Raw genomic sequence first — 27,737 nt, forward strand, 5'->3', positions numbered from 1 at the left:
AACACACCCCGGAGGGCGGTCTAGGGGTCCCAGACTTCAAGGCCTATTATATAGCGGCCACCCTAGCACAATGTACTCTTTGGAATACTTCAAAAGCAGAGAGGGTATGGGTCTCAATTGAGGCCGACTCTCTTAATTTGAACTTTCTTTCCTCTTTATTGTGGCTTCCCTCTTCGACACGCCCCCGCTCCGTTAAATCACACCCAGTGGTTTCCCACTCCTTAGACGTCTGGGATTTGGCCAATCGCAAATTCCAGTTGGCACCGCCCCCTAGTCCTTTGGTCCCGATATTTGATAATCCTTTGTTTCAACCAGGCCGTCACCCTATTGCCTTGCCACATTGGCGAAGGGAGGGGATTATGTTACTAAATGATCTGACCTCAGATTCACTATTCCCAACCTTTGCAGACTTACAATCTAAATACGCTTTGCCTCATTCACTCTTCTTCCAATACCTGCAAATTCGTAATTTCCACTCCACGCATCTTACACAGATTAATCATAGGCCGTTAACTTCTCTGGAAGTTCATGCAACGCGCACGAACTCGACTAGAGGACTTATCTCCACTATTTATAGATCGCTGGTTCCCCCGGGACAATTAGATAAGGAGCCTCATGAAAGGGCATGGGAATCGGATCTGGGGGAAACATTTGACTCTGAGGAGTGGACGGATATCTACACTAGCTTAGCATCTAGCTCTATTTGTGTGCGAGCGAAGGAAAATGCGTACAAGCTCTTCTATAGATGGTATTATGTTCCCACCCGACTTGCCAAGATGTTTCCAGACACATCTCCACTTTGCTGGAGATGTAAATCAATGGATGGTACGTTCTTGCATATTTGGTGGGAATGCCCTAGACTCCTCCCTCTCTGGAGGGAATTGGGATCCCTTTTCAGTTCAATCCTGGAGATCACCATCCCCTTTTATCCCAAGCACTTCCTTCTCTCTGTATCAATCCCTGGGGCCTCGCGATGTCAGACTAAATTGTTCACCCATATGGTCCTGGCAGCTAGATGTGCCATTGCATCGACTTGGAAATCCACAGAGGCTCCTACTCAAGGAGAAATTGTAGGGAAAATATGGCACATCTATACTATGGAACATATTACTAGTATCTTAAAGGGTTCTTCAGAGGCCTTTCTTAGGACCTGGGAACCATGGACGTCCTTTTTTAAGACCTCTCCCCATTTCCGTTAATGGGGCTTGGCCCTATTGTAAGACCCAAACAATGTACATTCTCACATAACGCCCTTTTGTTTTTTTCCCCGGCTTTTTTCCTTTGGACGGGGCCGGCCGAGTCACCCTACCCCTCAACATTCATACTTTTCTTCCTATCCCTTGGTTTCTGATCTTGCGTCTCTGTTTCTCCCCTCTTCTTTTTCTCCCTCTGCTGCTTTTTCCATTCCCATACTATCTCATAATATCTTAAAAAAATTGATGAGTATAAGTTTTGTCTAGACAGAAATTAGGCTCACACTACTTTGTCTATGTCAGTTCTTGCTCACCCCCAAGGGGTTGTTCAACATTTACTTATGACTCTGTACGAATATTCTGATACAATACTATTGTTTGTTCCTGTTTGTATCTCATCTGCCTAATAAACAAATATTAAATAACACTTAAGCACATACATTTTCCAGGCAAGATGGTGCAATAAGACTAGTGTTACCATATTTTCATTTTTAGATTCCCGGACAGGAGGCACAACAAGGGGCGTGGCCAAAAGCACAGTAGTGTTAGATGCTTTTTGTTTCACAGATTCAGACTCAACAGTACAACTTCCCAACCCTACAATGCTTTACTACATCCCTGACCTCACTATACCCTGAGCTAAGTATCCACACTATAGTATATTTCTGCACTACTACATTAGGACCTCTATGCACTGCACTACCTCACTGACTTCTTTGTAAGCTGCAGCATTATATCACTGACCCTTCTATATCTCTATACGCTGCACCTCAACAGTGACCCCTATATATGCTGCACTACATCACTGACCACTCTATACACTATATTACTGACCGCTCTATACACTGCACTACATCAGTCCTCTATACCGTCTTCTGCATAATCACCCCACTATGTCCTACACTGCACTATGCAACAGAAACACTAGAAGGAGGAGAAACACTGTAGTATGCTAAGGACACTGACAAGACACACACACAAGGGGGTGTGGAAAGAAACCTGAAAAAGGGGATCGGCGGAATGGACCGGAGAAGTGGCAGCACCTGCACAGACAAAGAGGGGAGCCTGGACAGAGCAGAGACTGCAGAGGTTGACCAATGCTGTTAATTCTAGACTCCACCTAGACTAACAACAGCAATCCCAGACAAGTGGTTCCCCTACTCCAAGATTGCCTCCCTTAATTATTATAACTTAACAGCTCTCACAGTGGACTCAAGAGTCAGTGACTGCATACATTCATCATGAAGGCCACACGGGCAGAAGTTCATACCATGGACGTGCGGTGAGCTAAATGACTCAGGAGGCACTGGCTGGCACCAGAGCCAGATTTGAACGCAATGTATGAGCCAAAGGGTACATCTGGGCATTATAGACAGGTGCAGTATTATAAACTTATGGAAATTTGGTGAGATTTGATCTGAGAAGTGCAGAAAAGGTCAGCAGGTGAGGCACTGCCTCACCTGCCATAGACATTTTACTCCAGAGTTTTAGCTATAAAAATGATTAGAATAATGCAAAGAAGATATTTCACACATATTCTTTGTATTTTTCATATACTTTATACAATCAATACTCTGGTACAAACGTTAGTATAACAGGAAAGGCTCTGCCTCACCTGCCTCACCCCACCGCACGTACCAGGAGCCTAAGAGGTAAAATATACAGTGGTACCCCCTGCCGATGAGTCTGGCTTGCACATGTACCGATGTCTGTCTGCGCATGTTCAGTACCACAGATGAGCGGGCAAAGGATAAAGTAATGTGCAGTAATCCTGTCAGTTGTGGCAGTGTATCTCCAGCCTCTTCCAGACACCTTCTATCTCACCAGCCTCAGGCAGCTTCCTTCTTACTCACCAGCCCCCTTCTTACTCACCAGCCTCAGCAAGCCCCCATCTGTCTCACCAGCCTCAGCCAGCCCCCTTCTGACTCACTAGCCCCCTTCTGTCTCACCAGCCCCAGCCAACCCTCCTCTGTCTCACCAGCCCCCTTCTGACTCGCCAGCCCTCCTCTGTCTCACCAGCCTCCTTCTGACTCGCCAGCCCCCTTCTGTTACAGAATCCCTGCAGAGTCTTTCCAGCTCCAACAAAAAACACAACATGTGGTGCTATAAACAAAATACTACAAAAAAATTTCTATAAAACATTTTAATGCAAAATACAAATATTATTAACAACAATGGGGGGTAATTCAGACCTGATCGCTCGCTAGCGTTTTATTGCAGCGCTGCGTTCAGGTCAGAACTGCGCATGTGTATGCACTGCAATGTGCAGGTGCGTCGCACAGGTACAAAGCGGTTCGTTGCTCTGCGATGGGTTTGTGTGAAGAATACATTCGCACGGGCGATCGCAAGGTGATTGACAGGAAGAAGGCGTTTGTGGGTATCAACTGACCGTTTTCTGGGAGTGTTTGGAAAAATGCAGGCGCTCCCAAGCATTTGCAGGGCGGGTGTCTGACGTCAATTCCGGTCCCAGACAGGCTGAAGTGATTGCATCGGCTGAGTAAGTCCTGGGCTACTCAGAAACTGCACAAAATCTTTTTGTACCGCTCGGCTGCACATGCGTTCGCACACTTGCACAGCTAAAATACACTCCCTGGTGGGCGGTGACCATGTGAACACAGGACTGCAAAAAACAGCTAGCGAGGGATCAGGTCTGAATTACCCCCAATATCTCCTGGGAGAGCAAGAAATAAAAAGTGCTAAAAATTGATGAAAGGTATAATCAATGCAATAGGCGGCAATACCCAAAAGCAAAAATGAAAACATATAAACAAATGCACCTCAGTCCAAATCAATTGGTATCATCCAGTGAGTGATCGCTGATAAAATCTCAAACCCAGAATTGGTATATTGCCAGCATGTTTTTCAATAAGCAACATAAAATGAGACAATCTCCTGGGAATTGGATTTAATGGTATAAATTGAAGGTCTGCTCACCGTTATACAGTACTTTGAAACCCCAGGGGTCTGGATTGAAGTTTCAGATGGAGCAGGCACCAAAGCAGAGTATTCTCTTGCTTTCAGTAACATCTATTTGGAATTTTGGATGCAATATGCCTGCTATTAATATTGCTGTTAGTAGCGTACAGGTTCAGCAATCAAGTGCTATGAGCGCTGGTACCACAATCTGTAGTGGGGGGATTTTAAGAACACAGAGGCAGATGTATTAAGCCTGGTGAAGTGATAAAGTGGAAGTTGATAATGCACCAGCCAGTCAGCTCCTAACTGCCATGTTACAGGCTGGGTTTGAAAAATGACAGTTAGGAGCTGACTGGCTGGTGCGTTTTCACCTTCCACTTTATCACTTCACCAGGCTTATTAAATCTGCCCCACAGTGTTTGACTTTGAATAGGTCAATGAAGCACTGAGAATGTCTGAGCACAAGTGCAGGGGATGTTGTTGTAAATAGTGCTGCTGCCTGTGAGCCGGGAGATCCCAATGAGGTGCCATATACACAGCGTTTGTAGATGTAACATACTGTGATAAATGTTGCCACTGTTTGTCTTACTGATGTCCAGAGAGTACAGTGCCAGGCGCTAGCAATGAGGCATACAGTCAGTCACAGTGCCGAAAGTGTATGGGCGCTTGCAAACTACTCTCCAGCTCCAGCCAGCCCACACATCGCTCCGCCTTCAGCACATGTGAGACCACCGATACTTACCTCTTCTGGCTGCTGAGCCACTGCTCTTTGCACAGCCTGCAGCTCCTTTCCCGAGTCTCCTCTGTCTTTCAGCCGCGGCGTGACGTAATGAAGTCTGTAGCCCTGTAAAATTAACCTTTGCTAAAATGACAGCGGATCTTTTCCCAGGACCACATAAAGAGACCCATCTAACCACAGCATTATAGATGGATCTCTCTGTGCCCCCCTGACCACTAGCACTTTGGGGCAAATGCTTCCATTGCCTCTGGGAGTTTAGGCACTGAGGCCACAGTCAATTTTTTTTTCTTTCACAAAAACATTCAGAATTTGGAAATTGCCCCCTCCAGCTCTGATCACATCCTAATTAATTACAACTAACTGCTACTTTTCTACTACATCAGGTTTTCCCTCTTCTGTTCTGTTACCTATCATGGCCTGACCTAGCTATCTCCCATTACAATGCATAATGTCATCTAGTCTGGACAAGGTAGCAATGGAGCAGGGGAAGGTGGATCTGACCTGAGGCGAGGCCGGCACAGAACAAGGGGTTGGATGTACTAAAGAGGGAGAGGCAGAATGGACCCAAGGAGAGGTGAGCACAGAACATAGGGGAGGCAGGAAGGAGCAGGGGTGGAACAGACGAGATGAGAGGCACACAAGGTAGTTGCAGCTTAGACCAGGGAGCAGTTGTGATGGAGCAGAGTAGAAGCAGCTACACTGACCAGGAGGGAAAGTGGCACAGAGCAGAGACTGAGGCATGGGCTGGCCGAACTAGATGGACATTTTGTCTTTTTTCAATCTCAGTAACTGTGTTACTATGACACTTTGAATTCCGGACACCAACTGTCTAGGATTACTATGGACAGAGGTCCTGATTTCCGGGCTGCCCCAGACAGTTGGTAACCCTAAATACAACTAGCAAGGCAGTAACTCTGGGTCTACAGGCAGAGTTGTTGTTGCCCCACGGCACCTGCTTTTGGCTAGCAGGATGCCTGGAATGGCACCCTGCAGACAGTTGAACTACTGTAGAGCTGTCCAGGTACACACATTGCAGCTTGCAGAGCCACGGGGAGTGTGGTAGCGTCTAGTTTCCCTTCGTGGAGAGGACCTTTCCCATAAGCCGCTGGGTCCATGTCACAAACTCTTTGGAGTAGTAACCTGTGGCAAGTGAAGCAAGACACTAAGCCCAAAGTGTGGCGAGCAAAGCGAGCTCGCGAGGGTCCAATGGTGCATCGAAAAAACAAAATAACCTCAAACGAATGGAGAACGGAGAAAACATTTAGGTGCTGTAAGGGCGGAAGTTATCTACTGCCCTCTCGTTATGTCACTTTCAGGTTCTGATCATGAAGGGAACATAGACTCAACCCGGGAGTGTCCTAAGGATGCTCCAAGAAGTGCTCTACTTCCTGGTGCTTACAGCCTCGCCCCCTCATCATGACATCACGTGTTCATGGAGTGGGCCCTGCTCTGGCACTGTCATCTAGAAAAGGCAAACTGAGATGGCTCCCAGTGATGAGAGCCTCAGAGGTTGGATAAAAATGAAATCCTCTGAGAGAAAAGGTATACTTGGGTAATTCCTGAAGCTATGACTAGTGTGAGGGGTATGTTAGTAAAATCTCGTATTGGTGGAAGTATGGTTTTAAGGATATGATGTATATAAACACAGATTTGCGGAAAATACTTTGTGATTCTATGTAACATTTAACCCCTCCGCTGTTGATTTTCTCACCCCTGTTCTGAGTTAATTTTCCGATGTTTGCTTTCATCACATTCCAACATCAATATCCCATATTTTTATACAGCACTCATGCAAATGACTGTATAACTTATTTTTTGTTAGTAGACTTTGGGCCAGATGTACTAAGCCCAGGGCCGGTTCTAAGATTTGTGGCGCCCCGGGCAAAATATGGGGGCGTGGCTTCAATTCGGGGCGTGGTCAACGCGCTGAAAGAAAAAATAAAAATAAATAAAAAGTATACTTACCATCCCCGTTCCTGATCCAGACCCCCTCCGCCGGCGGCGCCGCTCTTCTCTTCTCCTCTCCTCTCTTCTCTTCAATCTATGGGAGAGACGTTATTACGTCTCTCCCATAGAACAGCATAGACACTAGAGGTCAATTATGACCCCTAGTGTCTGTGCCACTATGCTGTGCGGTGCGCGATGACGTCATCGCGCATCGCACAGCAAAGGTCCTCTAGACGAAGGGAAACTAGACCGTAGCGTCTAGTTTCCCTTCATGGAGAGGACCTTTGCTGTGCGGTGCGCGATGACGTCATCGCGCACCGGACAACTAAGGTCCTCTCAATGAAGGGAAACTAGACGCTACGCGTCTAGTTCCCTTCAAAGCGGGGGGGCACAGCAGGGCACTGCGGGGGACACAGTGGCGGATCTTGCCCTGGTGCGGCGCCCTCCGGATGGCGCCGGCGCCCTCCGGAAGGCGGCGCCCCGGGCAAAAGTACCGCTTGCCCGTGGCAAGAACCGCCACTGACTAAGCCTTGGAAAGGCTCCTGTCATTTTTCAAACTCAGCCTGTAACATGGCAATTAAGAGCTGATTGGCTGGTTCTTTATTTCTCTCTACTTGATCACTTTATCACTCTCCAGGGCTTAATACATCTCCCCCTTTATATTTTCCAAAAATACAATTAGTCGTTTTGCTCACTGAAAAAGGTCAAATAAAATTCAACTAAAATGGCCATATTTTTTTTTATTGAAACTTCAAGAAAGTGAGCCAAAAGCAAAAAGTTTTTTTTTTTTTTTAATAAACGCCACAAATAAATACTTTGTGGTTCTCTTTTTACAAATTGCTCTAATTAAATGCACACTAATGGGCCCTACACACTTACCGATCCGCCGCAGAGCTGCCCGACGGCGGATACGGCCGACGGGCGACCCGGAAGCGGGGGGAGGTGACGGGGGCAGTGAAGTTTCTTCACTCCCCCCGTCTCCTGGCTCCATAGCACTGCATGTTAATATGGACAATCTTGTCCATATTGGCCTGCATGCATAAGCGACGGGGCACCAACGATTAACGAGCGTGGGGCCGCGCATCGTTAATCATTGGTGCCTACACACTGCACGATATGAATGAGTTCTTGTTCATTAATGAACGAGAACGTTCATATCGTGCATTTTATCTGCCAGTGTGTAGGGCCCTTAAGTGTAGGAAAAATAGTACAGCCTAACAAGGCAGAGGAAACACCTGTGCAGAGACGAGTCACCTCAGGGATGTGATCTTTTTCTCCCTCTCTCTATGAGTTCTTCGCAGCGCAGCGATCAGATCAGAACTGCGCATGCGCCGGCGCCGTAGTGCGCTGGCGCATGGCTGACAGCCGACGGCTGTTGTTGCCTAGCTATCGCCTCTGCCTGATTGACATGTAGAGGCGGTCGCTGGGCAGGAGGGGGCGGCACACCATTTTGTGGGCGTGGTCCGGCCAACGTAGGCATGACCGGACTGTGTGGGGGCAGCCTGCAGCGGCTGCATGATGTCACACGCAGTCGCTGCGACACGGGCAGTGACGAGTACCTCCCGGCCAGCACGCAAAAGTTGCGCTGGCCGTGAACTACTCCTGAAGTGCAAAAGCATCGCTTTTGCACTTCTGCGATGGGGCAGGGATTGACATGCGGGGCGGGCTAGCCCTGTGCTGGGCGTCCCCCCGCATGTCTTTGTTCCTGATTGTAGCTGTGCTAAATTTAGCACAGCTACGATCAAGTCAGAATCACTATATATATATATATATATATATATATATATATATATATATATATATAAGGTAGAAAGAAGGCAGCGGCACTCCGTCAAAATCAATGGTCAAACGTGTATTAAATAACAAAAAATAACAAAAACAATGTGACCATTGTTTTTGTTATCTAATACACGTTTAACCATTGATTTTGACGGAGTGCCGCTGCCTTCTTTCTACCGTCTACCGTATCATTTGTTGCGGAGGGCACCCGGACGGACTTACGACGTTTTAGTGGGAGTGCCGGGCATTTCTGTGCTTTATATATATATATATATATATATATAGTTCCAGATGTCTCCACATATATTGTAGACAATGGGGTGCTCCAATAAGGACAATTAGTCCAAAATATAGAATTAGTTATCTAGAATAAAAATATTCCATTTAGGCACTCACCAATAAAAGCAGGCTATTTTAATAAAGTTCTTTAAAGTGCAAAAAAAGACATGGCCGACGTTTCAATTCCTCAGGATTTTCTTCAGGACATAACAGCACAATGAACCATCCACCAAGCAGCCCCATCTGCCCCATTGTGTTTTAAAGAATGCTGTTTGTAAAATTATAGTGGTATCACACCTTGTTTGGGTGTAGTATGGTATACCGGCGCCGGGATACCGACCGCCGACATACTGACAGCTGGGCGAGCGCAAATAAGCCGGCATACTGAATACCACCCTCTTGTTTATGTGAGTGGTTTTAATCATTTAAGTAAAGGAGATCTGTTAAAAATGTACTTCACCATTGTGTGCCTCCACTTTCTTGTGTTTGATTGATATCTATCTATATATCTATCTATACTGTATATTTTTCATTTCGTTCAGCAGAGCGGTCAGAGCTGATTGCACAAATTAGAATTTCCAGATTTAATGCGTACATTGGAAAATAACTGTGGACAGAAGTAGGCATCTGCCTTTTTTTTTCTTTTTGCAATCATTGACACATCTATCCCTAAATGAGATGAAGGGGTTAACAGGGTGCAATTAAGGAGCGGTTCCCTGAACAGTCTTTTCTCATCTCAAAAGGAAAATATGTCCCCAACCTCATTATACAGTATGACACATCAATCATAAGTGATGCTATATATTCAGCATGATCTATTTTACACCTATCAGTTGCATTTCTGTATAAAAGCCAAAGGGCCTAATTCAGCATAAATTATATTTTTGCGCCAATTCGTAAAACTACAACTTATTCCATTAGCAGCCCAGGACAGAGGCCGCCTCGCATGAGGTCCTGCCCCAACACTAGAATGCGAATGCTTCGTCTCATGCTGAATTAGGCCAAATATCCACACATACTTCAACAAATATATGAAAAACGTAATACATGAGACTAAAGTAAGCAGCAGATTACCTGTTTAAATGAATAAAGGGGGTGTACTTAAAGTAGGTTGTATTTTGATATGAAGTTTCACATTGCACAATTTCTGGAGCATACACAGGTTGGGGGATCATTGGAGGTTCCAGAGTCTAGAAATTGTCTGATGGTACTTATTCTTCACCAAACCGACAAATTAGATGTGTGGTCTGTATTGGAATTTGATATGCTTCATTAGGATTGTGCCATATGCATACCCTCCAACATTTTACACATAAAAATCGGTACAAATTAGAAAAAGGGGCGTGACCACGGGTAAAGGGGGCGTGGTCACGTCCCTTTTCCTATACATTCAGTGGAAGTTTTGAGAGCCAAAAATCGGTACAGACCATAAAAAAAGGTACTGTACCTGGTAAAAAGGTACAGTTGGAGGATATGCATATGTGGCCAGCATTACTTTGACTTTATACATATGTAAGACCTAATAACCTCTTAATATTTACCTTATGACTCTGAGTGGCTACATCATTTATGTTTACATTGATAATAGACTAGTGTTTGTGCAACACTTTGTAAGTGGCCAAGGAGGACAATTTAGTTTAACCAATCACCAGGGCGAATCTACTATGAAACTAATGAAGCTTAAGCTTCAAGGCCCCTAATTCTGGAGGGCCCTGAAGCTATTTTATTTTAGTGATAGAATCATTACTTGTCTTGCTTGTCCATTTGAAGACCAAAAATCTGATTTTCGCCTCTTGTTTTTATGTACTGCATTGTTATAGCTCGTCAGCAATAACACCACGACAGCCAGGCTTCTAGTACAGCATAGGTGCTATTACAGCATGTCGCTTAGTACCACAGGAGCTGCTGGCAATTGTAGTCTAGCTCTGTAATTTGCACTCTGTAAATAGCATGAAACATTTATCCATTTTAAACTACAATTCCCGACAGCCAGCAGAAATTTTCTTTGTGACATTCCCAGGAAATGCAGAGCCTGATAAGGTCCATCCTAAGAAGGAGGCTGGGAGCAATGAAAGGTGAGAAGGAGGCGTCTAACAAGGTAATTTTACTGCCGCTGAGTGGTGTGTGTTGTCAGGTGTTTATTGAAGAGGGGGGAGGGGGGAGTGCTGTGAGGTGATTAATGAAGTGAGGGTTCTGTGAAGTGATTATTGAAATGGGGTAGTGCTGAGAGAGGTAAACATTTGGATGATGTTGCCTATTGCTGGTTGCGATGGGGCCCCCATAACGGTTCAAGCTTCGGTGTCCCAAAAATGTAGGCCCGCCACTGCCAATCACAGTTCTGATCTAGTTCAAAGTAAACTGAATACCTAAACACAAATGCTCAAGTGGCAAGAGATTAAAGGGCCGTACACACATATCAATGTGTACAGTGATGTGTGCTGAACAATCCAGCACAGAACGCTCAGCACACATCTCTCCCCCACTCAGCAGCACACAGCGCGATGTGTGCTGAGTGAGGGGGGAATGCTCACTTCAACCAGCAGTGAAGTGAGCGATCTGTCTAGATTATTCGTGCATGCGGGGCCGCGCATCGCGCTATCTCTATGGGGCATACACACGGAGAGATCTGTGCTTAATTTCTAAGCAGTCTAGTCAGATTGCTTAGAAATTAAGCACAGATCTCTCCGTGTGTACCCTCCTTAGCAGTGTTTTGCCCCTATTTTTCTCACATAATTTATAAACTTCAAAATTAAAGACTAAAGGGGGGTACTCACGGGAGAGATGTGTGCTGAACGATCTTAACACAGACCGCTCAGCACACATCTCTCACCCCGCTCAGCACAGCGCGATGTGCTGAGCGAGGGGGAAAGCCGACGGGGGGCCGCTCACTTCACACAACGGTGAAGTGAGCGACCCGCTAGATTGAGCCTGCATGCAGCTCAATCTAGCATCGGCGATAGCGATGCGCGGGGCCGCGCATCGCTATCGCTGGAGGGCATACACACGGCAGATCCGTGCTTAAAATCTAAGCAATCTAGCAAGATTGCTTAGATTTTAAGCACGGATCTCTCCGTGTGTACCCCCCTTAAGGGGTATATTCAATTCAAGTCGAATCCTTTCCGACAATCATTGTCGGAAAGGATCCGACAAAGCACTGTTCAATGAACAGCCAAATCCGACTGTCAGATTTGGCTGTTCCCGACAACTATCACATGCCCCATGCGGCTCATACCCCGTGCTGTCCGGAGGGCGGGTCCTCTAATGCTGATCGCTGATATCCCGTCCGTGCTGCTGCTATCACTGACCCGCTCCTCCTCTCAGCTCGTCCTCAGCCGTCCCCGTGTGTGAGATCACAGGGAGGGGCTGGCGGGAGCCTCAGATCCCTGCACTCAGCCACACAACCCAGTGCCGGCCGGGGAGTGCTGCACATCGCTGCCGGGAGAGAGGAGCCTGGCTGGGGGGACGCCCATCTATAGAGGTACCAGCCTATGTGTCCTGCTGCCCCTATAGCCCACGGTCTCTTCCTCCTAATCCTCCCCCTGTCCCTACACCCTTCAGACATGTCCCCGCTCCCCCGTCTCATCTCCTCAAACCAACTTTTTTTAAAGTCGGATTGAGATTGTCGGAAACAGGGCCAAAACCTGTCGGATTTGGCTGCGTTTCTGACAAAAGCACGTGGATCTGCATCTATTCCACCGGCCAGCACTTTCCTGGATCTCAGCTGACTGCAGCATCAGCTTATCTGCCAGTGAGAGGAGACCACCGCTCAGCCCACGGTGCAGGTACTTTTAATCTTAGTCTTTTTATACACCAGCGGCTAGGACAGCAGCAGGGGAGGAAGGGCATAGAGAGTGGCAGCAGTGGGGGGGGGCATTGGTTGCGGCAGCGGGAGGCAGTAATGGCAGTGTGAATGGTGTCCGCAGAGATGGGCAGCAGCAGGGGGGCCAGGGCAGGTACTGTGCTAGTGGGGACAGGCGGGGAGGCTTCTGGCTGCAGTGAGAGGAATAGAGGGGGAAGACAGGCAGCAGCAGCAGGGGGCGCATGCACAGAGACACTCTCACTGTATTTTTCCCAGTGTTTTTTTACACCAGCGGCTAGGGCAGCAGCAAAGGTGGTAGGGCAGAGAGAGCAGCGGCGAGGGGACAGTGACTGTCTGTGGCAGCAGGGTGGCAGTGATGGCAGTGCGGGGAGTGTCAGCAATTAAGGGCAGCAGCATGGGGACTGGGGCAGGTACTGTGCTAGCGGGGACAGGAGGGGAAGTTGCCTGCAGTGACAGGAGGGCAGGGGAAGACAGGCAGCAGCATCAGGGGGCGCATGCGCAGAGACACTCTCACTGTATTTTTCCCAATGTTTTTGCAACGGAACAGTTATCAACAGACTGTGCATATGCCGCAATTGCACCGTGCATGTGCCAAGGTACCTCTGCAGTCTCGCTCTCACTGACATGTTATACGCAGAGTGATTGACAGGAATGGACCGTTTGGGGTAGTTAACGTATGAATGGTGACAAAAATGCAGGTGTGCCATTTACGAGGAGTGTACCTGCTTCCAGCTGCGCTAATGTACGTAGAGAAACATAGCGCCAGCGTCGCTACTGCCACAGCCAGTCTGCGTAACCATAGGTCAACCCTGGGAGTTGATGTTCCTTGTTATTGCATCAGTGCTGCGTATGAGTACGCACTTTCAGAGGACTTTAGGATGGCTCCTGTGGCTGTCTCTTTTCTTTCATTTTTGGCAGCTTCACTTGTGATGATTATCAATTTCCGTAACCTAAAAAAACGCAACTACGTGCATTTGCATTTGTGTACAAACATTAATTAGGCCATTCATTTGTTAATTTGTGGATAATTCTGGCCAGGGTCACAAAACAAAATTAATAGGACTTCAACACTGTTGAAATGATTTACGTTGGAACATGTGCAGCAAAACTGACTTTGACATATGCTGGACCCACATGTTGCAGTAAAGTTGACTGGACCAATCACTGAGCATTTTGACCACATACAGATGTAGCCATGGTCATCTTTGCTGCGATGCAGCATTCTGCAACACAGCTTGCTGCATGGCATGCCAGACTGCGACTATTTGCAGCCACCAATTGCTCCATTAATTCCTAAGGAAGTAATGAAGCGATTGCCAGCTGCGAATAGTCGCAGCCTGTCACGTCATGCAGCAAGCTGTAATACAACATGGCACATTGCAGTAAGATGAGCATGGCTTTATCTGTATTATATTACAGTTTAAAGCACCTGCCAATTCTTTGTAATATACATTACAGAGACTTCTAAGCACTACCAGGTTAACTAGTGACCTCCCACACAAAGATAGTGGTTACATATATATCTGCCATATCAAAACTGGTTGGCTTGGGGGACATGCATAGTACAATGCACTGCAATTTGTTATTAAGCAAAACAATAAGATACCCTGGGCTAGATGCATCGTCGCCTGAAGAGTGATTAAATGGGAAGTGATAAACTACCAGCCAACCAGCTCCTGTCATTTTTCAAACAGGGCCTGTGACATGGAAGTTAGAAGCCGATTGGCTGCTACTTTATCTCTCTCCATTTTATCACTCTCCAAGCGATGATGCATCTAGACTCCTATCTGCCCACAAATATCAAGGACCCCAATTTATTGCAAGGGTGGTGCAGAAGACGTGATTGTGATAAATATTAAACAGCACTGTCCAAAAGTAGACTTTTTAATAATGATGGTTATCATAATGAAAAAACACATGAAAAACTATGCCAGCCTGAGGTGTATAGGGAGACAGCTAGTAGTTCTTGATCACGTTATGTGATCAGAGGAGCGTCTGATTTGATTAAGTACTCACATTTGACATATCTATCAAATAGTATTTAAGGGATATCACCCCAAAAAACTTCCTTTTTCATGGAGTACCTGCAAATATTAGGTATCACCCCAATGTACAATGGAGGGACCACAGTAGATCTCTCCATATCTGCTGCAGTCTTTTCATTTCTGACAGCAACTGCAGCCCCAATAGTTATTCTGCGGCATGTCTGCCAGCTAATACCATCTTTAGATGGCTTTAGCCCATTGTAGCCTGTGAGCTACACTTATCAGACTTTTTTGGAAGAGCGCTCCATAAGGTCCCTCCCCTCTGCTGCTTGCTCACACCTGTGCTGACTGACGTCGGCTCATGCACAGTCGGCTGAAATAGAAAGTAAAGTGATTCTGCTTATGATCGTAGCCCCTTTTTGCTGCAACTCTGTAATAATACATTTAGGTGCATAAGGATTCCTTTTTGCAGTGAATGCAGTGATAAGGAATCCTTATTATCCAGGGCTGGCCGCATCTTTGTCCCATAATGTACTTGGGGGCAGATGTATTAAGCGTGGAAAAGTGATAAAGCAGTGATAAGTGGAAGGTGATAACGCACCAGCCAATCGGCTCCTAACTGTCAATTTACATATTGGAGCTAAACCTCTGCACTTTCTTTCACCTTGTCACCTGAACTCTGTCTCCTCAGGTGGGCTCATGTAACTTTTCTCAGTTCATGGTCAAAGCTATCAAATTATGCTTTAACTTGGTTGAATCATTCAACTCAGGCCCTGAATATTAGCACTCAAGGTGAAAGGAACAGTAAACTAGAGTGTTGGTGCAATATTTTAAAAATTTCGACCCCGCTACCAGTGCCACAGGATGCTACTATTCGCATCTAGCCGAAGAGTTCTCTATGCCATAATTTGCTAATAGCGCCAGACAGAGTGGGTTTGGATTGGGTGCCAGAATATACTGTGCAGTTCTTAATGTTTGGCCCATTAATAATCAAATTGCCAGTCCACTTGGGTTTTTGCACCCTAGAACAGGGACCAACATGCCCTTTCCAGCATTGATCACATGAGCCCCAAACACAAATCTCAATGATTTAATTTGAATAGTCTAGTGCAAGTTAGACAATGAAAGAAAGTGATTGGTGACTATGGTTTAGTGTCAGTTTTGCACCTAAATGTAGTGTTTAGCAATGGCGTAAGTTCATCCCAGTTGCCCAGAGACAAGATAAAAAAAAGGATTGGTATGTTAACTAACCCCTCTATACCCGCCACTGTATCACTGACCCCTCAATACCCTACACTAAATCACTGACACCTCTATACCCTACACTAAACTATTGACCCATTTATACCCTACACTAAATTACTGACCCCTCTGTACCTTACACTACATTACTGACCCCACTGTACCCTACACTACATTACTGACCCCATTGTAGGTTAAAACACACAAACATTGGCAGAGATAGGAAAAAAACACACACATTGGCACTGATAGAAAAATAATAAAGCACATAGGCTACCACAAAAAGTGCACAGGCCCCAACAGGAAAATAATAAAACACATTGGCATTGATAGAAGAATAATTCAGCACATAGGCCACCACAAGAACATAATACAGCACATAGGTCCCCACAGGAACATAATACAGCACATAGGCCACCACAGGAAAATAATACAGCACATAGGCCCCTACAGGAACATAATACAGCACATCGTCCCCCACAGGAACATAAGACAGCACATAGGTCCCCACAGGAACATAATCCAGCATATAGGCCACCCCAGGAAAATAATACAGCACATAGGGCCCTATTCAGCTTCAGTTGCAGTTTTGCTAAAATAGCAAAACTGCAACCACTATCACTCGCATGCTGGGGGCCGCCCAGCACAGGGCAAGGCTGTCCAGCACAGGGCAAGGCCGCCCAGCATGTTAATGGTGGCCGGCGATGCAATTGCAATACAATTACGATCACATTGCTGATTTAGGGTAGCCCACGCCAGTCAGGCCGCCACCATTTTACCCGTTGCAGCGGCCACGTTTCGACCCCATGTCCCCACAATGCCACGTCACTGCCCCTTGAATGCCTCTGCCTGTCATTCAGTCAGAGGCGTTTGCATCAATGAAACATAATACACCACAGGAACATAATAGAGCACATAAGACACCACAGGAAAATAATACAGCACATAGGCCACCACAGGAAAATAATACAGCACATAGGCCACCACGGTAGATGCTAGATCCAAGTGGGTTAAAGGACCTCTGATGTCACAACTATGTAACCTGGTGGCGAGTGCAGTGGAGAAGAGCGAGCCACGAGGGTACATTTAGGGACCCGGGTTCTGACCTTGGTCCTCCCCCTGCTGCCACTTGGTTGTGTTGTTATGGGTCCTTTAGCCATGTACAATCTAGCCTTAACCATGAGCCATGTCCCCCTTCCCCCTGTGTGAGCTATGCCCCCCTTCTCCCTGTGTGTCATGTCCCCCTTACCCCTGTGTGAGCCATATCACCCCTTCCCCCAATATGAGCCATATCCCCCTTTCCAAAAGCCCCTGTGTGAGCCATGCTCCCCCTTCCACTGTGTGAGTGAAATAACTCCTTTCCTTAAGGGAGCCATGCTCCCCGCCCCCCTTTCCTTGTGTGAGTGACATCACAACTCCCCCCTCCTCTTTTTTGGGCCATACCGTTTATTTTGGACTGCGAGTGCTCACTACTGCGCCTGCTGCTCTCCTGACTCTCTCCTCCACAGGCAGTGACAGAGTGTCACCCTCCTCCTGCACTTTGTCTCCAAGCCAGCTTCTCAGTTAGGTACAGCACAGCCGACTAAGCAGAGCACCAAATCTAGGTCACAGAAGGGGAGCGCTGTGTTGATACTGATCGGTGCTCCGCCTCCGCCGGGGTACAATAGAGCAGCCAGGTGCCCCCTTCAGAGCTGGTGCCTGGCGGCAACTGATTCTGTTGTCTCCGGGAGGTCTGGCCATGGTGTTCAGAAATGATCTGTACTATTTAAAGACTGTTCTTCAGTGAATGAATGGCTTCTAATCAGATTTCAAGACAGTATGATGAGTTAACACACTGTATCGTAGTTGGTCAATTATTCTGGGTACACACTAGGTCAACTTGACGACGGATTTGCTGTCGCGCTGATAGAGTGGCTGATCCAGGTAAGCATGTACACTACCAATCGGCAGCTCGATGTGTCATTCTTGCAGCACAGCTTAGCGGGCATTTGAATTTGCCTGCCCAAATGTGACTTCAGCCCCCCCAGCAAGTGAACGGACAGTCGTCGGACCCGCCCGTACACACAGCCAGATATATATTGGGCATCGGCTGTGCTGCACAGCGGTTGCAATATGTCTGTGAACAACGTCGTTCACAGACATATCATTTGCCTACACTGCCAACTCGCTAGCGATATATCGCCTGTTTAAATGGTCGATATATTGGCAAATGTGCACCCAGCATACGTTTAAAGCTTCCACTTCTTATTTACAGAAAGCTGCTTGGTTGATCAGTCTGAGCTAAAGCTGGGAAAACGCTGGGCATTATATTAGCTGTTCGAGCCAATATATCACGAGCCATTCGGCGTGTGAATACACAGCCAATGCCCGATATATCTTCAGATATATCAGCGAATCTAGCTGTGTGTACGGGCGGTCTGCCGACTTGCTGCAGAGTCTGAAGTCAAAGCTGGATTCAAATGCCTGCCCAGCTGTGACATCACAATGACATATGGAGTGGCTGAACGGTAAGTGTATAACCTTACCTGACTCGCCACTCAGTCGATGCGACGGTAGTACTGCCATCAAGTCAACTTAGTATGTACCCAGCATAACTGACCACTATTATACTGTCCCAAATGTATTAAGCCTTAAAAAGTGATAAAGGGGAGACTGATAAAGAGTGATAAAGTACCAGCCAATCAGCTCACTAACTGTCATGTTACAGGATGTGTTTGAAAAATGACAGTTGGGAACTGATTGTCTGGTACTTCATCACTCTTTATCACTCTCCACTTTATCACTGTTTAAGGCTTAATACATTTGGGCCTGTGTTTGCACTCATCATACTGGCTCGAAATGTGATCATATTAGTTCAGACTCAAACTTGTATTGCAGAAAACTGACTTATGCCTCGTTTGTATCAGCCATGACCAGGGCTTAAAGTGGTCCTGGAGAGGTGGGTAAATTAGTACCCTAAATACCATACTTTATAAAGGGACATTGATCTCACAAAGAAGTAGCGTGGTCACATAATAGTACCCCCAATTCAAATTACACCACACAGGGGCACAATCTTAGTCACATTACACCACATAGTAATGTCCCTTATTCAGGTTATGTCACTCAGTAGTGCCCTTTATTCACATTGCACTACACCATTGATGGTGTAGGGGCTTTCTTAGTATAGCAAATATATATTGATTCAAGCTTTTTCGCATTAACTAAGATATTTACTCCTGCTCACAATTAGGCTCATGTTTCCTTAAAAGCTGCACAGAGATTTTATAAGCTCAAAATTATATTCAAAGCATGAATTGGTCAATGTCACAGCACCAGATGTATCCAAGGCCAGTCAAGCATATCGCCAAAAGTTCTGAACATCGAGGAGGATTTTGACCTGTCCTGACCACCAGAGAGGATGTTCCGGAAAACTGATAATCGCAAAGCAATAAATATATTTTAATTGCTAATTATAATCTCGTATGACAATTGATGTATTTCAGTTTTCAAGACATACATGGTGTATTCTGATTGGCTAAATGTATTCGCACACATGAATCCTTTGTTCTCTTGCTATAAAATAAACCTTATATGGCCCCTAAGACAGATCAACTATGAACTGCTTAGGTTACACAATGATCCTGTGTCACCTTTTCATTCACTGATCTCCAACCGGTTGCAAGGGAAACAGAATTCTGACTGATGACTGCAGAGAGTTTATAGACCAGACCTGAATAGGTTAACATACCCTATCATTTTGGGAGCATCGTCCGGCATATTCCAGCATCTCCTCCACTGGCAATAAATCCTCTGATCTTTCAGGAACCGCTGATAACAAAAACCGGTAAGTGAGATTTAATGTGTAGATTTCTACCTGCTCACTTGAACTCAGCGTTTCTTGAAATCTGGGGAAGTCCAGTCGGGAAGGTCAGAGAATATCTTAAAGAGCCCAGTGTCAGTCAGAAGAAATTTTTTAAGGTACCATATATTTATGTTATATTGTTGAATTGTGGGTAAATATCTTCAGCTAATTTGTCACAAGTGTACAGGGGGAATTAATCAAATATCCAGAAAAATGTTACATTTTTTAAAAGGTGGCGTATGGCCAAGGTGTATTCTAATGCTGATAAACAGTTTGAATTGATAAATAACCAAAGAGGTATATGCAAATCTTGTACCTGTGTTGTTGTGTTAAGAAAATACAAAGGGTCCGTAGCACCGAGATTGGTGGCAATTACAAGCACTGAAGTCTCATTTGGTTATGTGGAAAATGATGATGAATTTTATTGTACAAAAGGTTGTCATTTTAAAAAGGGAATTGTTGGAACATTACATTGAGAATGATTGGTCTAACATCATAACCTATTGGCCTAGGAACCAAATAATCCCAGGTCTAAGACCCATTTGCCCGTGCAGCCTCAAACAGCTGCCGTGCACACAGATAACAGATATAGCATTTACTGTCATCCTTGTTTTTGTATCCTTGCACTGTTGTATGTACTCTGACAATATGCTTTTGAAAAGGTGGGGGGGGAGTCGGGTGTCTGCTGAATAATGAAACCAGTGTCAGTAACTAGATTCTGCTGCACACATTGTACTGTATATATTGTATGTCCCTATGCAAGACAGTTAAGGGGTAGGATTGGGTCTGTAATAAAGAACAGCTACTGTCTGAAAGAGACACAAGGTGAACGTATTCCAAGAATAGTGGGGAGTTTACCAAGAACACAAGGTACAAGCAGGAGTCTATATAGGCAGAGGGATAGACCCTTGGAGTGACTTAACAATAATATTAGGGACGCATCTCAGTGATCCAGAAGAAATAATCTATTATGCAGGTCTCACTTGGGGAGCAGTACTAACAGATTTTCCACCAACACAGGGAGGAAGGGACAACACTACAACCCCAGTCATTTGTCCACAGACGGATTTAAGGAGCTTTTTAGGTACAAGGATAGAAGAGATTCTTCAGAGTCAGCGTCTCACAAGGAGATTTCAATTCCCTCATAAGGGGTTGCTAAAATACCACATCAGGATGGGTTCAAACCCGTGGATATTGTTAGTAACAGGGAGGGTAAGAAAAGCTTTAAAAGGAGACTTTAAGTCCCTCAAAAGGGGTTGCTAAAATACCACATCAGGATGGGTTCAAACCCGTGGATATTGTTAGTAACAGGGAGGGTAAGAAAAGCTTTAAAAGGAGATTTTAAGTCCCTCATAAGGAGTTACTAAAATACCACATCAGGAGGGGTTCCGCGCACGTTCACCCAGGCATGGGAGCGCGGTCTGTAAAGATGTCAGGGCCCGACAAACCCGTGGATATTGTTAGTAACAGGGAGGGCAGGAAAGCTCTGAAAGGAATAAGTAAAATTTTCAAAAGAGCAGGTTTTCCGTCAGAAAGGACACTAGACTTAGAGAAATGGGAAAAATTTGCCTCCTGTAACAAGTGTTGGATTATTAAGCATAATAGTAGAGATCAAGCATCCATCTGGATCACTGTAGCAAAAGAATTAGAAGCAGAAAATAGAAGAAGAGATGAGGAAAATGATTTCCCCATTGTACCAAAGTACTCAATAGCACCACAACCAGCATTAAACTCACTGCCTGTAATTTCAGCAACAACACCTGCACACTATACCCCACCCCTATACCCAGACATGCATGCACACCAAGGTACCCCTAGTATGAACAGAATGGAATCATCTACAAGCTCACTAACAGTAAAATTGAAAAAAAGATGTGCCAGGAAAAGAGTGACGAATAATCAGCCCTATCTTGGAAGGATCTGTGGTTGAAAATCCGAATGATTTACCTGAGCTATGTGTACAGAGTATGCCCCAGTGTCCTGATACTTTATCACAAGAAACCCCAACAAGATCAAACCAAAGAAACTGGGCAGCTAAAGTTCCCCTCATGTTTAAACGAGTGGTGGACACCTGGAATCAAGCTATGAGTCCAGTAAACAATTGTCCACAATCAGGAACTATATGTCACAACTGAGGGCCTGAGCTGACGGGAGGCAGCCTCAGTTGTAGGGGCTGAGATGTACCGGAACCTGGGAGGTTGTATCAGACCCCTGGACATGTAAGTAACATAAATAATAACTGCCCGAAGGCGTGACCACGACAACTTGGATAAAAGTCAATGATGTTTATTATGACAACTCCGCAACACAGCAGCAGTAAAAGAAAACGTAAAAGTCAGCAAAGAATAAATACAGTTCCTGGGTACTACAGGATGGCAGGAGCCACAGGGCACTGGTAGTGTGAGATAGTTCTTATGATCTTCTAGATGGAAAGTCCTTACCAGGCCCGACTGTAGCAATGGAGATAACCCAGGATTGTGCCAGCTGGTGTTCCAGGAAAAGCTGGGTTGCTGAAGATAAAACAGCTGCTGTGGATACTGGCTGGAACCAGACTGTTGTTAGCACGGAGTGGATACTGGCTGGAACCAGTTAAATAATAAATGAACTTGGGAGCGATGAAATATGAACTGAAATGTAGAACTTGAGAGCGGAGAAATAATAATACCGGTGGAGAGTGGTAAAGTGTAGAAAGGACACCGGCCCTTTAAGGGAAGCTGTACTCTGCTGGAAGCTGAGCTGGAAGCAGGTAATGTTGTAGCTGGAAACAGATGAATCCACAATGGATTGGAGAGTCAGGCTACACCGCAGGTGGAATGCTGGTGCGGGTCTCTACGGTGGAAGTCTTGAGACAGGAGCTGGAACCTGGAAGACAATCACAGGAGAGAGACAAACAGGAACTAGGTTTGACAACCAAAGCACTGACGCCTTCCTTGCTCAGGCACAGTGTATTTATACCTGCAGCAAGGAAGGGATTGGCTAGGCAATTATGCAGATTATCAATACTGAGAACAGATTGGTGGAAATGATCAGCTGACAGAATCCAAGATGGCTGCGCCTATGCAGACACTTGGAGGGAAGTTTGGTTTGTAATCCATGTGGTAATGAAAACAGTAATGGCGGCGCCGGCCACCGGAGACAGGAGGCGCCAGGCTGACAGATGCACATCCAACCACGCGGACACAGCGGAGGCCGCGGCTGACGTAATCGCCACTCAGACACTCTGCATGCAGAAGTTCAGGGACGGCGGCGGAGGCCGCGGGAGACGCCATGCCAGGTGTAATATGGCGTTTACTGTGACAGCGTCCCAGAGTGACAGGAGAGGATACAGGAATGTACACATCAGGATAACAGATGGGATCCGGTCCTGGAGCGCTGAGCCAGCCTTAGGAGGCATCTGATGGGTAAGAAATGGCGTCCAGATACCCGGATCGTGACAGCACCCCCCCCTTTAGGAGTGGCCCCAGGACACTTCTTTGGCTTTTGAGGAAACTTGGAATGGAATCTCCGGACCAAGGCAGGAGCATGGACATCAGAAGCATTGGTCCATGAACGTTCCTCAGGACCATAACCCTTCCAGTCAATAAGATATTGTAGTTGACCGTAACGGTGACGTGAGTCCAGGATCTTGGCCACTTCATACTCAACGCCTCGTTGAGTTTGGACTTTCGGAGTTGGAGGAAGTGAGGAATGAAACCGATTCAAGATCAGCGGTTTCAACAGGGAAACATGGAATGTCCTGGGTATTTTTAAGAAGGGAGGCAACTGGAGTCTGTAAGCAACAGGATTGATGACTTGTTCAATCTTGAAAGGACCGATATAGCGAGGTGCAAACTTCATACTGGGAACTCTTAACCTCAAATTCTTCGTGGATAACCATACCCGATCACCCACCTTGAGAGCAGGAACTGCTCGACGCTTCTTATCCGCAAACTTCTTGTACCTGAACGATGCCTTGAGCAGAGCTGATCGTACGCTCTTCCAGATATTGGCAAACTGATGCAAGGTGATATCCACTGCGGGAACAGAAGTTGCTGGAAGCGGTTGGAACTCAGGGACTTTAGGGTGGAATCCAAAGTTAGTGAAGAATGGTGTTGAAGCAGATGAAGAATGATACTGGTTGTTATGACAGAACTCGGCCCAGGGAAGTAATTGAACCCAGTCATCTTGAGAGGAGGACACATAGATGCGGAGGAAGGCCTCCAAGTCCTGATTCACCCTCTCGGTTTGACCATTGGTCTGAGGATGGTAAGCCGTGGAAAACTTTAGCTTGACTTGGAGGACTTGACATAAACTTCGCCAGAATTTGGCTGTGAATTGAACTCCTCGATCAGAGATAATTTCTTCAGGAAGACCGTGGAGTCGGAAGATCTCTTGTATGAATACTTGAGCAAACTTGGAAGCTGACGGAAGACCGGTGAGAGGAATGAAGTGTGCCATCTTGGTGAACCGGTCAACTACCACCCAGATGGTATTGAACTTGTTGCACATGGGTAAGTCTGTAATGAAATCCATCGACAAGTGGGTCCATGGTCGACGGGGAACGGATAGTGGAACCAGTTGCCCCACAGGCGACTGGCGGGATACTTTATGTTGGGCACACTTTGGGCAAGATGCAATAAACTCCAAGACGTCCTTTTTCAGAGTTGGCCACCAATAAGACCTAGAGATAAACTCCAGGGTTTTTTGGATACCTGTATGTCCGGCAAAACGGGAAGCATGGGCCCAATGCATGAGCTTCTTCCTTAGCATCGGCTTCACAAAACTTTTCCCAGATGGGGGCGTAGAGTCCATCCCTACCGTGGAGAATGCCAACGAACTTATAATAGGATGCTTGTCTGAAGACTCTGACTCATTTTCTTGCTCCCATGAGCGGGAAAGGGCATCGGCCTTGCGATTCTGAGAGCCCGGACAGAACTGGAGTTTAAAGTCGAACCTGGAAAAGAAAAGTGCCCATCTGGCCTGACGAGGGTTGAGACATTGTGCGCCTTTCAAATATAGAAGGTTCTTGTGGTCTGTAAGGATGGTGATTGAATGAGAAGCTCCCTCCAACAGATATCTCCACTCCTCTAGAGCGAGCTTGATGGCTAGCAACTCCTGGTCGCCAATGGCATAGTTGCGCTCCGCTGGGGAGAACTTCCGTGAGAAGAAACTGCAAGGATGTAAATGGCCATCTTTAGCCCTCTGAGATAACACCGCTCCTACTCCAACGGAGGAGGCATCCACCTCTAGGATGAAAGGAGAGTCGATGTCAGGCTGTTTCAGGACAGGCGCAGAGATGAACCTCTGTTTTAAAAGATGAAAAGCTTGCATGGCTTCTTCAGACCACTTGGACGGGTTAGCACCCTTCTTGGTGAAAGCAGTAATAGGCGCCACAATGGTGGAAAAGTCTCGTATAAACTTTCGGTAATAATTGGCGAACCCTAAGAACCTCTGGACCCCTTTGAGGGTTAAGGGTACCGGCCAATTCTGAATTGCTTGTAGTTTCTCAGGATCCATCTCTAGTCCGGAACCGGACACAATGTACCCTAGAAACGGAATGGACTTGACTTCAAAGACGCATTTCTCTAATTTGCAATAGAGATGATTGACACGGAGACGGGACAGAACCTCCTTTACCCAAAAACGATGTTCCTCTAAATTGTTGGCAAAAATGAGGATATCATCTAGATAGACCACGACATGACGGTATAGAATGTCTCTGAAGATCTCATTGACGAAATGCTGGAAGACAGCTGGAGCATTGCTCAATCCGAAGGGCATGACGAGGTACTCATAATGTCCGTCACGGGTGTTAAATGCGGTCTTCCACTCGTCACCCTCACGGATCCGGATGAGATTGTATGCACCTCGCAAGTCCAGCTTTGTAAAGATGGTAGCTCCGCTAACTCTGTCAAAGAGCTCAGTAATCAGGGGTAAAGGATAACGGTTCTTGATGGTAATGTCGTTCAAACCTCTGTAGTCGATGCACGGCCGCAGACCACCATCTTTCTTTTTTACAAAAAAGAAGCCTGCGCCGGCTGGAGAAGAAGAAGGTCGAATGAACCCCTTTGCTAGGTTCTCTTTAATATATTCCTCCATAGAATGCGTCTCAGGCAGAGACAACGGATAAGTTCGGCCTCGAGGTGGAACCTTCCCTGGAACGAGATCAATCGGACAGTCCCATTCTCTATGAGGAGGAAGGATATCAGCAGAAGCTTTACTGAACACATCCGTGAAATCTTGATATGGAGGAGGTGGAACATCAGACGACCTGGGGGAGGAAGAACAGACAGGCAATACTTTAAACAAACATGTCTCAGCACAGGAGGAACCCCATGCCAGGATTTGCGTAGTCGTCCAATCAATTGTAGGATTGTGAAGACGGAGCCATGGAAGGCCCAGGACCACAGGATGTGTGGCTCTTGGAATCACTAAAAAAGAAATAAGTTCGGAATGAAGAACTCCCACTCTCAGACGAACTGGTAGAGTCCTTAAAGAAATAACTGCATCAAAAATTTTGCTGCCATCCACGGCAGTTAAAGAAATGGACGAAGGAAGTCTCTCGGTGGGTAGGGACCACCGTTTAACATAGGCTTCGGTAATAAAGTTCCCAGCTGCTCCGGAATCAAGGAGGGCAATGACGTTCCGATAACGTTGAGCAACTTGAAGCGAGACTGGGAGATTACAATCTTGAGAAGATGGAGAGGAGATCATTACTCCTAGCCGGCCCTCTCCTTGGCGAGCTAGGATTTGGAGTTTCCCGGACGTTTGGGACAGGCATTAATGGTGTGAGACGGAGCTGCACAATAGAGACAGAGAAACTCGGAGAGACGTCTTCGGCGCTCAGCAGGAGTTAAACGGGAACGGCCAAGTTGCATGGGCTCATCTTTAGATGGTGACAGTTGACGAGGAGGAGGACCAGAAGATTTTGGAGCAGATGATCTTCCACGCTCAGTTGCTCTCTCTCTGAAACGTAAATCAACTTTCGTGCAGAGTGAGATTAGCTCATCTAACTTAGAAGGTAAGTCTCTGGTAGCTAACTCATCTTTAATACACTCAGATAAGCCATGCCAGAATGCAGCATACAGGGCCTCGTCGTTCCATGCCAGTTCGGACGCCAGGATCTGGAACTGTATCAGATATTGTCCTACAGTACGTGACCCCTGGCGTAAACGGAGAATCTCGGATGAAGCTGAGGTTACCCGGCCTGGCTCGTCGAAGATGCGCCTGAATGTTGACACGAAGGCAGTGTAGGAAGATAGCAGGGTGTCGGACCTCTCCCATAACGGTGATGCCCAATCAAGGGCTGAGCCACTGAGAAGAGAAATAATGTAGGCAATTTTTGTACGGTCACTGGGAAAATTTCCAGGTTGTAGCTCAAACTGAATCTCACACTGGTTGAGAAATCCCCTGCAGAATCTTGGAGATCCGTCAAATTTTGCTGGCGTTGGAAGATGAAGACGTGGAGCAGAAATGGGTAAGGTGGGTGGGGTTATAGCTGGAGTCACTGTGGTTGACGCACCAGACGCGCCTGATCCACGGAGAGTTGTCTGAATCCCATCCAGCCGAGTAGAGAGATCCTGGAGACAGCGGATGATGTGGCCCTGTGCAGCCTCCTGATGTTCTAGTCGGGCTGCCAGTTCTTGCATCGGCCTGGCCGCTTGATCCTGGTCTCCGGCTGGATTCATTAGGTCAGTGCTTACTGTCACAACTGAGGGCCTGAGCTGACGGGAGGCAGCCTCAGTTGTAGGGGCTGAGATGTACCGGAACCTGGGAGGTTGTATCAGACCCCTGGACATGTAAGTAACATAAATAATAACTGCCCGAAGGCGTGACCACGACAACTTGGATAAAAGTCAATGATGTTTATTATGACAACTCCGCAACACAGCAGCAGTAAAAGAAAACGTAAAAGTCAGCAAAGAATAAATACAGTTCCTGGGTACTACAGGATGGCAGGAGCCACAGGGCACTGGTAGTGTGAGATAGTTCTTATGATCTTCTAGATGGAAAG

This window comes from Pseudophryne corroboree, chromosome 3 (assembly GCF_028390025.1).
Source record: "Pseudophryne corroboree isolate aPseCor3 chromosome 3, aPseCor3.hap2, whole genome shotgun sequence".
Lineage (NCBI taxonomy): Eukaryota > Metazoa > Chordata > Amphibia > Anura > Myobatrachidae > Pseudophryne > Pseudophryne corroboree.